The sequence below is a fragment of the Amborella trichopoda genome, chromosome 7, assembly GCF_054954075.1.
Source record: "Amborella trichopoda isolate Santa Cruz 75 chromosome 7, AtrichopodaSantaCruz75HAP2 v2.0, whole genome shotgun sequence".
NCBI classification, from domain to species: Eukaryota; Viridiplantae; Streptophyta; class Magnoliopsida; order Amborellales; family Amborellaceae; genus Amborella; species Amborella trichopoda.
Window position 1 is genome coordinate 43,946,196 of NC_142342.1, and position 6,000 is coordinate 43,952,195.

Below are 6,000 nucleotides of genomic sequence, written 5' to 3' on the forward strand. Positions count from 1 at the left end.
TAATATAAATAGAGTTAATTTTTTATAAAACTAAAAATGATCATTTTTTGAAAAAAAATTTAAGGACATTGATTTTTAGTTTCTTTGGTGGGACCACCACTCTTCGTCTATCTTAAAGATGTATGTATGATGTCTTGGAGGAGGACGCAAATGTTGTTATCCATCTCCATCCATACAAATTTTTCTTTTTTATAATGTTTACACTGGGTATTGTGCACCGACCTTAAACAATGAAAGGGAGGCCACCTCTTAATAGTGTCAAAAGATATAGTTCTAATGTGGAAAATTTTTATGATGGTCCGAAAATCTATTTTTATCTCTGGTTATGATATTTAAAACTTCAAAAATGGGGAATCGAGGAGATATCTTAACGGATAAAAAACTTGAAAATAGACAGTCTAATTGATATGTTATAAGATACACATTTTTTAAGAGTTGAATTTCTTTTTATTTTCATATCTGTAGGTATGGAGGTTGAGATGATTAATTGAGGGATTCTTCAGCATAGCAATAACTATTTTCATTGAAAATTTTATCTCAAAATCTATTTTTAGATCTAATTATTAGGATTATCTCAAACTCTATTTTTAGATTTAATTATAAAATTTTTAAAATATATGAAAATCTTGAAAATTGACTGTCTAGATAATGTATTGTAAGATACACTATTTTTGGGACTCAAAATCTTTTTTTTTTCATATACATCTCGTTATGGAGATGATCAATTAGAAGGTTTTTCAACATTAAAAAACCTTTTCAATAGATATTTGAGGTGCATCCGTAATTCTATATTTTAAGATTGCAACTTTATATAAACTTTTTCCTTTAAAAATATATAATACAAGAACAATTGTAACTTTCTTTCACCAAAAGTAAATGGTCTCTTTGTACTTTTCCATAAATTTAATGCTAGATCTCTTGACACACAAAAAATAAAATCAGTGGCGATGAATAGCGCAAGAACAAAATTTAGAATAATCCATTTTTGATGTTCAACATCTATTTTTTTTAGATTATGATTGAGGTCGTCCACCCTATCAAATTACAAAAGCTTGAGGTCGTCCACCCTATTAAATTACAAAAGCTTAGGTCCAAAATCTATTTTTAACATGTATATTTGAAAGTGACCGTATTTGAATACGCCAGTAAACTGATGCTCCAAAGCAATGCTATCAAATTCTTTTAGCTTCAGCAAAAAAGGTTTAAATCTTTGAAATTTTGGCCTAGACCAAAGTAAGGCAAAGCTCCGATGCATCCGCTTCGGCCTACTTTGGGCCGTTTTTCGGCTCATTTCGATGAATTTTTGAAGTGTACGTTACAACCTTATATAAACTTTTTCCTTTAGCATTTTTGTTAAAGGGAGCGTGTTGAATTTGAAGAAAAGCACAGGGGAGCCTTGGCAGCCCTGATTTCTTCTCAATAATTGGCTACAAATTTGTTGAAATCTTTTTACAAGAGGGATTGGATACTATGAGACTATTTATTCTTGGTAAAGGAGATCATAATTACTTTTAGCCATTGAATATGAAATCCATTAGATGAAAGCGTGTCATAACATTAGAGAAATTTTATTTTAGATGTTGTGTCTAAACGATGACACATTCTCAATATCGGATTTCAAATCTAAGTATCAATGATGATTGTGACTTCCATGTATCCAAAGTAAAAATCGCATTATATACATTTCCTTTACAATATTAGATATTAAGTTGAGTAACATCATCAAAATGATATTGTCATTAACAAAGGTAATAGGTACAAGCAAGATCTTTTTATTGTTGGGTGCAAAAATTGCAACTAAAACCAAGAGTATATGCAAAATTTTGAGGGTGAGAGAACAAACATCCTCAAAATGTTACAAGTCTTTTCCTGGTTTTGTTATTGGCAGGAAAACTTAAAGACCCCACAAACCATGCATATAGAAAAACCCATGAATTTTGAGAGAGAGAGAGAGAGAAAGAAAGCAGTTGAAGAAGAAAAAGATTATGGATTTTGGTTGGAGCAAAGAGAGTTAGATCCGCAAATTAATTGACCATGTTGCAAATTAGATCTAGGTTTATTATATAAGAAAATAATCTAATTTATCTCAAATATGTGAAGAAGTATGTGAGGATGATATGGTTTTGATTGATGAGATTCGAAACAAAGTCAACATAAAGTTAAAACTTTGGAGAGATGCTCTAGAAACCAAAGGTGTTAAAATTAGTCGGACTATGGCAAAGTATATGGAGTGCGCATTTAGCAATAACATGAGTACAAATAAGGAAGTAGTCAAAATTGCTGGCCAGAAAGTACAACAAAAACCGCACTTTTGATATCTTGGGTCAATAATCCAACAAAATGGAGAGATCGAAGACGATGTCATACACATAATTAGAGCTGGGTGGGCAAGTGGAGAAGTGCAACTGGAATTTTATGTGATCGCCGCATACCAATGAGGTTGAAGGGCAATTCTATAAGACATGGTAAGACCAGCTTTGCTCTATGAGGTGAAATGTTGGGCAAAGAAAAAGCAATATACCCATACAATGAGTGTAGCATATGAGAATGTTGAGATGAATGAGTGGCAAGATAAGAAGGGATAAAATTCGAAATGAATCTATTCGAGAAAATTTAAGCATGGTACCAATAGGCGATAAAATGAGAAAGAGTAAACTTAGAGGTAGGCCATATGTAGCCCAGACCAAGTACAACGCCTATTAAGAGGTGTGAGTTAGTTCAAGTGGAATGATTGAAAATGGCAAGGGATATGCCCAAAAGGACGTGATTGGAAATAATCGAAAAAAATGAAGACTTATTGCCTCATTAAGGATATGACCTTTAATAGAACATTATGGAGAACCATGTTTCACGTAGCCGACTCCAATTAATTATAAAAAGATTAAAATGATGATGATAATGATGATGTAAAAAAACAAAAAAAGAATGAGTGATTATAAATAAAGTAATAGTAGTAATAATAATTGAAACCAATGTAAAAATGTTCAAAAAATTTCTAAAAAAGTGCTAGCTTATTTTTATGTATATTATTTAAATGTATTTAGTAAAAATAAAGGGAAGTATATAATGAAAGTACAAGACCATTTACTTTTGGTACAAAGCGGTCACAATTGATTTTGATCATTTATCAACATGCTTCCTTGGGAGTACGATCGAACCAAAAATTGTCACTTGTCAACTTGTTGAGGACCCCTTGACCATTTCTCAAACTACAACAGCCATTTTCTAAAAGAGTGGTAGTGTGAGTAGCTTTTGACAGAGGGTTGGTGGCTAGTAAGTAGTATACGAACATTATTAATTTTATTCATGATAGTTAATCTTATGATAAAAGCCATTCTATGTTTTGAAAAGTATGAGGTGTTTCACTTTATCTTTTTTGTTTTTTCCTCAAAAAAAACATGAAACGTTTATAAGAGAATTGGAAACCACCACTAACCGCAATGAAAACCATTAAAACAATAGAGAGGAAAACAAATGGGAGATATATCATGGTGGTTGAGATGAATGCCAAATGCGAGATATATCATGGTGGTTGAGATGAATACCTAATATTGACATTTAAGATTGTCTTTTTCATCCCAAACCTTGAATCACATCAACAAACTTAGTCTGAAAAGAAAAAAAGGTACAAAGAAATAATTAAAAATAAAAATTTTTATATAAGGGTGAAGCTCTAAGCAATTAAATTAAGGCACATTTCAAAAATTCATTGAAAAAAATGTTGTTTCGATGCTCAAAAATCTTCAAATTGATCATCTCGACCTTAATATATATAAACATAAGAAAAATAGATTTCAAGTCTTGGTCATAGTGCATCTTGTAATGCACTTTCGGACCATAAATTTTCAAGCTTTTCAAGGTTTATAAATCTACTTAATCTACACTATTTATTAAGCTTTAAATTTTATAATTAAAAATAAAAATAAATTTTCAAGCCATCACAGAGATTTCTAATATTGAAACAAAACCTTTCAACACATCCATTAAATATTGTACCTACCTCTACAAATATTGTTTAGGCGTCAGCCATAGACAAACCACATCCATTAAATATTGTACCTCTACAAATAAAGGTTGAAAGCAAGAGGGTATATAAGATGACTAAGCAAAAGGAGCGCAACATGCCAAGCATAAGGCACTTCAGCCACTCTCATTTAAAAACACCATGTGAGCCATATATAAAAAGGAAAAAGTTTTTATAAGGTTGAGGCTTTAAACAATCAAATGAAGGCATATCTCAAACATTCACTGGAAAAGATTGTTTCGATGCTCAAAATCCTCAAATCAATCATCTTGACCTCAATATGTATGGACATGACAAAAAATAAATTTCAATTATTGGAAATAGTGCATCATGTAATTCATTCTTTGGACTGTTAATTTTCAAGATTTTCAAGTATTCATAGATATGCTCGATCTATACTATTTTTGAAACTTTAAATTTTACAATTAGATAAAACTTTTAGACCATCACAAAGATTTCTAGTACTAAAACAATGTCTCTCGACACTATTTGAATGTGCGCCTTACTTTAATTTTTAAGGTATACAAACCATACCCTTTAAAAAAGGGTATGGTTTGTATAAGGTTGAGGTCCTAAAGAATTAAAGTAAGACGCACCTTCAAATAAATCAAATTACTAAAACGAAAATTATCTCACGACCGCATGACTAAATATCGTAGACAACCTATTTTTAAAACTAGTAAATTTGGTGCTACTCTTGAACCCTAAGGACCACACTATCCCATTAAATGCCAAAACCATAGACCATCATAGTCTGTGATCCCTATCATGTGATCCATAATCATGCAATACCACTATTTTAGTAATAAATCAAGTAAACATAGCAAAATAACCTATTTTTACATGATCTTTAGTAGGCAATATCACAAAAACGCAACTGCTCCAAAATGAAAATTTGTCTGGCAAATCTGCTTGAAATTGATATATATATATTCTAATATGATTTGAGCTTTTATATAAGCACATTTTGTAACCTATTTAGAGTTGGACTTTGTTAACCCATAGGCCAAGAAACTTGAGCCTTTGAGAGACCAAAGAGAAAACCGTGAGAGATCAAATATCTAGACAAGTTCTAGCCAAACCGTAGCCATTAAACCTGCAACCTTAAGCTTAGAACAGGTCCAAGATAATATTTCGTAGCCATTAAACCTGCAACTTTGGGTTTGTCGAGCAAGCTGGTGCAGCAAGATATTTTTCTCATCATCTTTTCCTTTATTTTTCCGTTATTTTGTTAGATCTACGATTTTATACTTATGTCATTTAATATTTCGTGCTTTTGGATTTCTTATTATCTTTTTCTTTATTTTTCAGTTATTTTGTTACATCTAGGTTTTTATTCATATTTCATTCAATATTTCGTGTTTTCAGATTTATGCTGGCTCTGCCATTGAGCTGAGAGCGGATCTATTCGTTTTTTAGTAGTTTGGCCTGAGATTAGAATTTGATTATCCAACTCTCTATCACACTTTTAAAATCAGTTTGTGGTACGGATCTGAGTAATATTCGTTTGAATATCTCTCCAATTTGCATTGTAAGCACATATACGGTCCAAACAGTGTAAAGCATCGATCTTAAAGATGGATGCAAGTAGGTGTTCCATTTAAAAACAATGGAAACTAACGGTCCAAATGTTTTCTTACTATAACTATTAATTATAGTTTTTAAAAGTTACTTATTTTTTCATATTCATGATCTCCATGTTAGATATTACATGTCCTTAAAATTAAGTCAAAAAATCCATCTCAAAAATAGATTTACTAATAAGCCTGCATTTCTACATATGCGAGCTTGGCCGCATAGAAACCGGGTCCTTACTAAAATATGCCACTTTTTTTTTACTCAAAATTGTGAACATGTTGTTGAGAGTTTGAAAGATGGATGACACACAAATATTTACATCATTTGGCTTTAGTTCCTCAAGTTGGCCAAATTACAATCCCAAATTCAAAGAAAATGTAATTTGTATTTTGACTATT